Source organism: Oncorhynchus mykiss, chromosome 30 (genome assembly GCF_057628025.1).
Source record: "Oncorhynchus mykiss isolate SJ-2025 chromosome 30, ASM5762802v1, whole genome shotgun sequence".
NCBI classification, from domain to species: Eukaryota; Metazoa; Chordata; class Actinopteri; order Salmoniformes; family Salmonidae; genus Oncorhynchus; species Oncorhynchus mykiss.
The window spans coordinates 7,267,675-7,279,092 of record NC_143051.1 but is presented as its reverse complement, the minus strand read 5'-3'; the positions used below and the strand labels follow the sequence as shown (position 1 = coordinate 7,279,092).

Genomic DNA, 11,418 nt, shown 5'->3' with positions numbered 1-11,418 from the left:
GAGAGAAAAGTGGGTCCTAGTGAGAGAACAGTGGTTCCTAGAGAGAGAAAAGTGGGTCCTAGAGTGAGAAAAGTGGGTCCTAGGGAGAGAAAAGTGGGTCCTAGAGAGAGAAAAGTGGGTGCTATGGTGAAAAGTGGGTCCTAGGGAGAGAAAAGTGGATCCAATTGTGAAAAGTGGGTCCTAGAGAGAGAAAAGTGGGTCCCAGGGAGAGAAAAGTGGGTCCTAGAGAGAGAAAAGTGGGTCCTAGAGAGAGAAAAGTGGGTCCTAGGGAGAGAAATGTGGGTCCTAGAGAGAGAAAAGTGGGTCCTAGTGAGTGAAAAGTGGGTCCTAGAGAGAGAAAAGTGGGTCCTAGAGAGAGAAAAGTGGATCCTAGAGAGAGAAAAGTGGATCCTAGAGAGAGAAAAGTGGGTCCTAGAGAGAGAAAAGTGGGTCGTAGTGAGTGAAAAGTGGGTCCTAGAGAGAGAAAAGTGTGTTCTAGGGAGAGAAAAGTGGGTCCTAGGGAGAGAAAAGTGGGTCCGAGGGAAAGAAAAGTGGGTCCTATGGTGAAAAGTGGGTCCTAGGGAGAGAAAATTGGATCCTATGGTGAAAAGTGGGTCCTAGAGAGAGAAAAGTGGGTCCCAGGGAGAGAAAAGTGGGTCCTAGAGAGAGAAAAGTGGGTCCTAGTGAGTGAAATGTGGGTCCTAGAGAGAGAAAAGTGGGTCCTAGTGAGTGAAAAGTGGGTCCTAGAGAGAGAAAAGTGGGTCCTAGAGAGAGAAAAGTGGGTCCTAGAGAGAGAAAAGTGGGTCCTAGAGAGAGAAAAGTGGGTCCTAGAGAGAGAAAAGTGTGTTCTAGGGAGAGAAAAGTGGGTCCTAGGGAGAGAAAAGTGGGTCCTAGGGAAAGAAAAGTGGGTCCTATGGTTAAAAGTGAGTCCTAGAGAGAAAAGTGGGTCCTAGGGAGAGAAAAGTGGGTCCTAGAGAGAGAAAAGTGGGTCCTAGGGAGAGAAATGTGGGTCCTAGAGAGAGAAAAGTGGGTCCTAGTGAGAGAAAAGTGGTTCCTAGAGAGAGAAAAGTGGGTCCTAGAGTGAGAAAAGTGGGTCCTAGGGAGAGAAAAGTGGGTCCTAGAGAGAAAAGTGGGTGCTATGGTGAAAAGTGGGTCCTAGGGAGAGAAAAGTGGATCCTATTGTGAAAAGTGGGTCCTAGAGAGAGAAAAGTGGGTCCCAGGGAGAGAAAAGTGGGTCATAGAGAGAGAAAAGTGGGTCCTAGAGAGAGAAAAGTGGGTCCTAGGGAGAGAAATGTGGGTCCTAGAGAGAGAAAAGTGGGTCCTAGTGAGTGAAAAGTGGGTCCTAGAGAGAGAAAAGTGGGTCCTAGAGAGAGAAAAGTGGATCCTAGAGAGAGAAAAGTGGGTCCTAGAGAGAGAAAAGTGGGTCATAGTGAGTGAAAAGTGGGTCCTAGAGAGAGAAAAGTGGGTCCTAGAGAGAGAAAAGTGGGTCATAGAGAGAGAAAAGTGGGTCCTAGAGTGAGAAAAGTGTGTTCTAGGGAGATAAAAGTGGGTCCTAGGGAGAGAAAAGTGGGCCCGAGGGAAAGAAAAGTGGGTCCTATGGTTAAAAGTGAGTCCTAGAGAGAAAAGTGGGTCCTAGGGAGAGACAAGTGGGTCCTAGAGAGAGAAAAGTGGGTCCTAGTGAGAGAAAAGTGGGTCCTAGTGAGAGAAAAGTGGGTCCTAGGGAGAGAAATGTGGGTCCTAGAGAGAGAAAAGTGGGTCCTAGTGAGAGAAAAGTGGTTCCTAGAGAGAGAAAAGTGGGTCCTAGTGAGTGAAAAGTGGGTCCTAGAGAGAGAAAAGTGGGTCCTAGAGAGAGAAAAGTGGGTCCTAGAGAGAGAAAAGTGGGTCCTAGAGAGAGAAAAGTGGGTCCTAGAGAGAGAAAAGTGTGTTCTAAGGAGAGAAAAGTGGGTCCTAGGGAGAGAAAAGTGGGTCCTAGGGAAAGAAAAGTGGGTCCTATGGTTAAAAGTGAGTCCTAGAGAGAAAAGTGGGTCCTAGGGAGAGAAAAGTGGGTCCTAGAGAGAGAAAAGTGGGTCCTAGGGAGAGAAATGTGGGTCCTAGAGAGAGAAAAGTGGGTCCTAGTGAGAGAAAAGTGGTTCCTAGAGAGAGAAAAGTGGGTCCTAGAGTGAGAAAAGTGGGTCCTAGGGAGAGAAAAGTGGGTCCTAGAGAGAAAAGTGGGTGCTATGGTGAAAAGTGGGTCCTAGGGAGAGAAAAGTGGATCCTATTGTGAAAAGTGGGTCCTAGAGAGAGAAAAGTGGGTCCCAGGGAGAGAAAAGTGGGTCCTAGAGAGAGAAAAGTGGGTCCTAGAGAGAGAAAAGTGGGTCCTAGGGAGAGAAATGTGGGTCCTAGAGAGAGAAAAGTGGGTCCTAGAGAGAGAAAAGTGGGTCCTAGGGAGAGAAATGTGGGTCCTAGAGAGAGAAAAGTGGGTCCTAGTGAGAGAAAAGTGGTTCCTAGAGAGAGAAAAGTGGGTCCTAGAGTGAGAAAAGTGGGTCCTAGGGAGAGAAAAGTGGGTCCTAGAGAGAAAAGTGGGTGCTATGGTGAAAAGTGGGTCCTAGGGTGAGAAAAGTGGATCCTATTGTGAAAAGTGGGTCCTAGAGAGAGAAAAGTGGGTCCCAGGGAGAGAAAAGTGGGTCCTAGAGAGAGAAAAGTGGGTCCTAGAGAGAGAAAAGTGGGTCCTAGGGAGAGAAATGTGGGTCCTAGAGAGAGAAAAGTGGGTCCTAGTGAGTGAAAAGTGGGTCCTAGAGAGAGAAAAGTGGGTCCTAGAGAGAGAAAAGTGGATCCTAGAGAGAGAAAAGTGGGTCCTAGAGAGAGAAAAGTGGGTCATAGTGAGTGAAAAGTGGGTCCTAGAGAGAGAAAAGTGGGTCCTAGAGAGAGAAAAGTGGGTCATAGAGAGAGAAAAGTGGGTCCTAGAGAGAGAAAAGTGGGTCCTAGGGAGAGAAAAGTGGTTCCTAGTGAGAGAAAAGTGGGTCCTAGTGAGAGAAAAGTGGTTTCTAGAGAGAGAAAAGTGGGTCCTAGAGAGAGAAAAGTGGGTCCTAGGGAGAGAAAAGTGGGTCCTAGAGAGAAAAGTGGGTCCTAGAGAGAGAATAGTGGGTCCTAGAGAGAAAAGTGGGTCCTAGAGAGAGAAAAGTGGGTCCTAGAGAGAGAAAATTGGGTCCTATGGTGAAAAGTGGATCCTAGTGAGAGAAAAGTGGTTCCTAGAGAGAGAAAAGTGGGTCCTAGAGAGTGAAAAGTGGGTCCTAGAGAGAGAAAAGTGGGTCCTAGAGAGAAAAGTGGGTCCTAGAGAGAGAAAAGTGGGTCCTAGAGAGAAAAGTGGGTCCTATAGAGAGAAAAGTGGGTCCTAGAGAGATAAAAGTGGGTCCTAGTGAGAGAAAAGTGGTTCCTAGAGAGAGAAAAGTGGGTCCTAGAGAGAGAAAAGTGCGTCCTAGGGAGAGAAAAGTGGTTCCTAGAGAGAGAAAAGTGGGTCCTAGAGAGAGAAAAGTGGGTCCTAGGGAGAGAAAAGCTGGTCCTAGAGAGAGAAACGTGGGTCCTAGGGAGAGAAAAGTGGTTCCTAGTGAGAGAAAAGTGGGTCCTAGTGAGAGAAAAGTGGTTCCTAGAGAGAGAAAAGTGGGTCCTAGAGAGAGAAAAGTGGGTCCTAGGGAGAGAAAAGTGGGTCCTAGAGAGAAAAGTGGGTCCTAGAGAGAGAATAGTGGGTCCTTGAGAGAAAAGTGGGTCCTAGAGAGAGAAAAGTGGGTCCTAGAGAGAGAAAATTGGGTCCTATGGTGAAAAGTGGATCCTAGTGAGAGAAAAGTGGTTCCTAGAGAGAGAAAAGTGGGTCCTAGAGAGTGAAAAGTGGGTCCTAGAGAGAGAAAAGTGGGTCCTAGAGAGAAAAGTGGGTCCTAGAGAGAGAAAAGTGGGTCCTAGAGAGAAAAGTGGGTCCTATAGAGAGAAAAGTGGGTCCTAGAGAGATAAAAGTGGGTCCTAGTGAGAGAAAAGTGGTTCCTAGAGAGAGAAAAGTGGGTCCTAGAGAGAGAAAAGTGCGTCCTAGGGAGAGAAAAGTGAGTCCTAGAGAGAGAAATGTGGGTCCTAGGGAGAGAAAAGTGGCTCCTAGGCACAGAAAAGTGGGTCCTATGGTGAAAAGTGGGTCCTAGGGAGAGAAAAGTGGGTCCTAGAGAGAGAAAAGTGGGTCCTAGAGAGAAAAGTGTGTCCTAGAGAGAGAAAAGTGGGTGCTATGTTGAAAAGTGGGTCCCAGGGAGAGAAAAGAGGGTCCTAGAGATAGAAAAGTGGGTCCTAGAGAGAAAAGTTGGTCCCAGGGAGAGAAAAGAGGGTCCTAGAGAGAGAAAAGTGGGTCCTAGGGAGAGAAAAGTGGGTCACAGGGAGAGAAAAGTGGGTCTTACGCTGAAAAGTGGGTCCGATGGTGAAATGTGGGTCCTAGAGAGAAAAGTGGGTCCTAGAGAGAGAAAAGTGGGTCCCAGAGAGAGAAAAGTGGGTCCTAGGGAGAGAAAAGTGGGTCCAAGAGAGATAAAAGTGGGTCCTCTCTCGACAAGAGAGACAGACCTAAGACAACTACATAGCATGGCAGCAACACATGAAAACACAGCATGGTGGCAACACAACATGGTAGCAGCACAAAACATGGTACAAACATTATTGGGTACAGACAACAGCACAACTGGCAAGAAGGTAGAGACAACAATACATCACGCAAAACAGCCACAACTGTCAGTAAGAGTGTCCATGATTGAGTCTTTGAATGAAGAGATTGAGATGAAACTGTCCAGTTTGAGTGTTTGTTGCAGCTCGTTCCAGTCGCGAGCTGCATAGCAGCGAACTGAAAAGAGGAGAGGCCCAGGAATGTGAGACCCAGGGATGTGTGTGTTTTGGGGACCTTTAACAGCAGAATGTGACTGGGTGTTGTATGTGGAGGATGAGGGCTGCAGTAGATTTCTCAGATTGGCGGGAGTGAGGCCTAAGAGGGTTATATAAATAAGCATCGAACGTAAGGTGTACAGAGATCACCAGTTTACAGAGGAGTATAGAGTGCAGTGATGTGTCCTATAGGGAGCATTGGTGGCATATCTGATGGCCGAATGGTAAAGTGAGTCCTAGGAAGAGCAATGGAGAAAAAAATAGGTCCCAGGGAGGGAAAAGTGCAGGAGAACAAAATACAGAGCTGGGGAGTTTTCAGCACCTCAACCCCATACCGCCTACATGTCTACCTCAACCCCATACTGTCTACATGTCTACCTCAACCCCATACTGTCTACCTCAACCCCATTCTGTCTACATGTCTACCTCAACCCCATACTATCTACCTCAACCCCATTCTGTCTACATGTCTACCTCAACCCCATACTATCTACCTCAACCCCATACTGTCTACCTCAACCCCATTCTGTCTACATGTCTACCTCAACCCCATACTATCTACCTCAACCCCATTCTGTCTACATGTCTACCTCAACCCCATACTGTCTACCTCAACCCCATTCTGTCTACATGTCTACCTCAACCCCATACTGTCTACCTGTCTACCTCAACCCCATACTGTCTACCTCAACCCCATACCGCCTACATGTCTACCTCAACCCCACACTATCTACCTCAACCCCATTCTGTCTACATGTCTACCTCAACCCCATACTGTCTACCTCAACCCCATTCTGTCTACATGTCTACCTCAACCCCATACTGTCTACTTGTCTACCTCAACCCCATACTGTCTACCTGTCTACCTCAACCCCATACTGTCTACTTGTCTACCTCAACCCCATAATGTCTTGTTGTCTGGAATATGAAATGCTTACTCAACTCACACTGCCTTAATAACTGCAGAGGAGATTAAATTAAAAACAGAAAAGAGAAAGCAAGAGGTCTACATGCGCCAGCCCCCTACTCTTTCCTACACTGTGCTGTGTCTCTATGAAAAGGCCTACATGTGCCAGCCCCCTCCCCTAGACTGTGCTGTTTTCTCTATGAAAAGGTCTACATGAAAAGGTCCAACCCACGCTGTGTAGAGTGATAGCAGATGTGTGAGTTAGCTTCCAACCCACACTGTGTAGAGTGATAGCAGATGTGTGTTAGCTTCCACCCCACACTGTGTAGCGTCTCAGAGAACACAATCAGTCAGTAGGGGGTTCAATTACCACAACAACAGCAGCTATAAATCAGCCCTTGTCCCATTGCTACGGCAACATGCCTCTGTAATACAGGGATAGGCAACTAGATTCATTCGGGGGCAGGAAAATAATTATAATATTTTGTACGTTGTAAAATTGACCACAACTAAGCCCCAAAAAAGAGATAGTATTTGAAAATAGCAATCATTTCACTCCTTGATTACACTGAGACACCTTCACATATGTCTCTTTTTTAATTTATGGAAATACATGGGAACAGATTTCCTCAATTAAACACATTTGTTCTGAATTCCTGTTGTGACCAAAAAACTAGACTCTTTAGGGGGCAGAATTGTTTTTTTTTGTTGCCTGTTGTTATAGCTCTTGTAAGTAAATCAGTCAGCTGAAATAAAATCACTAGGCACCAATCTATGGTTTTCACACGACTGGGAATACAGATGTGTATCTGTTGGTCAGAAATACCTTGAAAAAACAGAGAGGCATTGATCAGAAAACCAGTCTGTGTATGGTGTGACCACCATTTGCCTCATGCAGCGCGACACATCTCCTTCACATAGAATTGATCAGGCTGTTGATTGTGGCCTGTAGAATGTTGTACCACTCCTCTTCAATGGCTGTGCAAAGTTGCTGGATATTGGTGGGAACTGGAACACACTGTTTTACACGTTGATCCAGAGCATCCCAAACATGCTCAATCGGTGACATGTCTGGTGAGCATGCAGGACATGGAAGAACTGGGACATTTTCAGCTTCCAATAATTTTGTAGAGCTCCTTGTGACGTGAATCCATGCCTTATCATGCTGAAACATCAGGGGATGGCGGCGGATGAGTGGCACGGTAATGGGCCTCAGGATCTCGTCACGGTGTCTCTGTGCATCCAAATTGCCATCGATAAAATTAAACTATGTTCGTTGTCCGTTGTTTATGCCTGCCCATACCATATCCCCACTGACACAATGGGGCATTCTGTTGACAATATTTTACATTTTAATAATTTAGCAGATGCTCTTATCCAGAGCGACTTACAGTTAGTGCATTCGTCTTTAAGATAGCTCGGTGGGACAACCACATATCACAGTCATAGTAAGTACACTTCTCCTCAATAAAGTATTTATTTGCAAAGTCAGAGCTAAAAAGGGAGCCCACAACGTTGACCTCAGCAAACCGCTCACCCACATGATGCTATACACATTGTCTGCCATCTGCCCGGGCACAGTTGAAAACGGTTTTCATCCGTGAAGGGTACATTTCTCCAGCTTCCCGAGTGGTTATTGAAGTTGAGCCCAATAAGGTTGATTACGACACCGAACTGCACGTTTTTTTGTACCATCATCTTTGAAATGAGAGAGAAAGGCCATAATGTATTATTCCAGCCAAGGGGCAATTTATATTTTCACCACGCAAAGTTTTATTCTGATCCAATGAACCATTGCATTTCTGTTCAAAATGTTGTATCAAGACTGCCCAAATGTGCCTAATTTGTTTATTAATAACTTGTCATGTTCAAAACTATGCACTCTCCTCAAACAATAACATGGTATTATTTCACTGTAATAGCTACTGTACATTGGACAGTGCAGTTAGATTAACAAGAATTTAAGCTTTCTGCCAATATCAGATATGTCTATGTCCTGGAAATGTTCTTGTTACTTACAATCTCATGCTAATCGTATTAGCTCACGTTAGCTCAACCGTCCCGCAGGGGACCCACCAATCCTGATAGAAAGTGCTGAAGAGCACAGAGAGGGCAGCAGCAAAGTAGACTATGCACTGCACTCCATACCAGCACAAGAGGACAAACAAACAATTTACAGAAACATTTATGCTTTTATCTATTTTTTGTAATTGCCAATCCTTGTATTGCAGAAGCCTCGCTCCCTCATACAATAAACCATTTATTTTGAGGGCGAACAACCAAACTATTTACAGAACATTTTTAACCTTGTGTATGTGTGTGTGTACACTCTTAAAATAAATGTTTCCGGAAGGGTTCTTTGGCTGTCCCTATAGGAGAACCCTTTTTGGTTCCAGGTAAAAAAAAAACTTTGCGGTTCCATGTAGAACCCTCTGTGGAAAGGGTTCTACATGGAACCCAGAAGAGTTCTACCTGGAACCAAAAAGGGTTCTACATGGAACCCAGAAGAGTTCTACCTGGAACCAAACATGTATTCTACATGGAACCCAGAAGAGTTCTACCTGGAACCAAAAATGGTTCTACATGGAACCCAGAAGAGTTCTCCCTGGAACCAAAAAGGGTTCTACATGGAACCCAGAAGAGTTCTCCCTGGAACCAAAAAGGGTTCAACATGTACCTTGAATCAAAAAGGGATCTTCGAAGAGTTCTCCTATGGGGACAGCCAAATAACCATTTTAGATTCTAGATAGCAATTTTTTTCATAACAATGACATAAATACATAACATACTGTACATTTATCAATGAAGATCTCCACCTCTGTGGTTGAAGGACTGAAGCAATTCCCGGCGCTATATTGGCGCCAAACGGTATTTTATGTCCTTGTCCTCCGGCTGAACATATTCAAGGGTCGTTAATATTCTCCACTCATCGCTCCGACAAAGATCTGACCATCTCGGTCTCCAACTTGGGCAATTGGTGTTTAATTGCATCTTGAAGCCCCTCCATGCCTGGTTTAATGAGAAGAACACACTGAGTGATGCAGGGAAACAACAAAGAAACCTGATACTTTATAAACTGGTAGTGGGTAATAATCACACAGACCAGCTACATTAACACACACATAATTAAACAGAAAATCTGGTATAAAATGAACCACGAGATTAGCCAGTGACGCAGACTGATACACCCCAACAATTAAATGAACCTGTGATTCTGTGACCAGAATCAGTGAAATCTTTCCAAATATGTATCAGTCATGATTTTCTCCCATTACAACAACAAGGTCTTTAGGTTTCACTTTGTATACAACCTTAGACACCTCTGCAGGAACCCTGTTTAACTGTCCAGCTCCCTGTATGGCGTTGTTATATAATTGCTCCTCAAATTAATTCATGACACCAACAACTTCAATGCTTTCTAGAAACAATTGGCCTGCTGCATAAGTCAAATTGGAGTAACTGGTGCCTCCCAGACAAGTTTTCAGGTACGAGTGCTTGCTTTTTTGAAGTACGAGTGCTTGCTCTCAAACCTTGTTGTCCACAAACAAATGAGTCGCCCGAATTGCAGGATGAGGTCGGGGTGGCGTAACAAGTAGTGATGCTTTGGTACCCGACAAGCAAAACTGTAGTTCGCCATGTTTTTTTGTTTTTGCATGAGTAATGAATGCTTTAATATTTAGGAAACAGACATAACAGGATTTACACCTGTAAATTCCCAATAAAGTTACATAAAGCTTCCAGCCAGCATGCAATATGAAAATTACACTACCCCCCAGCAACCAAATTGCATGCACACACCAAAAGAGTTATCAAGCTCTACATTACCATGCAACTCATGCCAACCACACAATCTAAAAAAATATTATTATAGACTACAAGGCCAAGTCTATGCCTGAAGTTTCAGAAATCATTAATTTATCGTTGACTAATTAATGGTTGGATAAGGATCACTTCTGAAATATTAGCAAAAGCACGAGTAAAATTCAACTCATGCGGGAAAATGCCACGACCATCTCCTTGAATAACGCAGCAAGCTATCCACACAATCTGAAGAAAATGAAAATAAATTATAACTTTACTATCCTGCAGGGTAAAATGTCAGTCTGTGCCTGTTGTTGCTGAATTAATTCATTTAATGGAGTAATAAGGATAACAAAAGCATATGGGGAATAGTCCACTACTCTCCACTACTCCACTACTCTCCACTATTCCACTACTCTCCACTATTCCACGACTCTCCACTACTCCACTACTCTCCACTATTCCACTACTATCCACTACTCCACTAATCTCCACTTTTCCACTACTCTCCACTACTCCACTAATCTCCACTATTCCACTACTATCCACTATTCCACTACTATCCACTACTCCACTACTCTCCACTATTCCACTACTATCCACTACTCCACTACTCGCAATTATTCCACTACACTCCACTATTCCACTACTCTCCACTACTCCACAACTCTCCAGTATTCCACTACTCTCCACTATTCCACTACTCTCCACTAGTCCACTACTATCCACTACTCTCCACTATCCAACTACTATCCACTACTCCACTAATCTCCACTATACTCCACTACTCCACAACTCTCCACTATTCCACTACCCTCCACTACTCCAAAACTCTCCACTATTCCACTACTATCCACTACTCCACAACTCTCCACTATTCCACTATACTCCACTAGTCCACTACTCTCCACTATTCCACTACTCCACTACTCTCCACTACTACACTACTCTTTTGCTAAATCACACAAACCCCGAGACTGAATAGAACTAAAGTTAACCTAAGATATTTAAAGGGTTAGTGTCCAATTGAGTTAAAGCTAACATTAGCAAGCACCATTCCTCTTTCAATTCCTCTCATTACAACTACAGGATCAGCCAAAAAGTAGACATCACAAAGCAAAATGTCAGTCCGTGCCTGTTGACAAACTAAGTAGCCTATCCAAAGAAACACACTTATGGATTTCTGCACGTTGTTAAAACTAAAATTATTTACTCTATAGCTACAATATCACTGATTAGTTTACCAGCAAGAAAGATCAACGCAACAGACCGACATGTCAACTTGGCTATACTGTTAGCTAACACAATCCAAACAAGCTAACGTCAGCTCAGAAAAAACTCAGCAAAAAAATGAAACATCCCTTTTTTAGGACCCTGTATTTCAAGGATAATTCGTAAAAATCCAAATAACTTCACAGATCTTCATTGTAAAAGGTTTAAACACAATACCCCATGGTTCAATGAACCATAAACAATTAATGAACATGCACCTGTGGAACGGTCGCTAATTCCCTAACAGCTTATAGACGTTAGGCAATTAAGGTCACAGTTATGAAAACTTAGGAAGCTAAAGAGGCCTTTCTACTGACTCTGAAAAACACCAAAAGAAAGATGCCCAGGGTCCCTGCTCATCTGCGTGAACGTGCCTTAGGCATGCTGCAAGGAGGCATGAGGACTGCAGATGTGGCCAGGGCTATAAATTGCAATGTCCGTACTGTGAGGCGCCTAAGACAGCGCTACAGGGAGACAGGACGGACAGCTGATCGTCCTTGCAGTGTCAGACCACGTGTAACAACACCTGCACAGGATTGGTACATCCGAACATCACACTTGCGGGACAGGTACAGGATGGC

At 44.4% G+C, this 11,418-nt stretch overlaps 1 long non-coding RNA gene across 1 annotated transcript in view; it reads right to left on the bottom strand.

The window, feature by feature from the left end:
* Window positions 1–7,513: 7,513 nt before the first annotated feature.
* Window positions 7,514–11,418, bottom strand: part of LOC149970184 (uncharacterized) — a 33,206-nt gene continuing 29,301 nt past the window's right edge. Inside the window, exon 3 of the long non-coding RNA XR_016493736.1 lies at window positions 7,514–8,773. This is a non-coding gene — a long non-coding RNA (uncharacterized LOC149970184). The remainder of the gene's footprint in view (window positions 8,774–11,418) is intronic.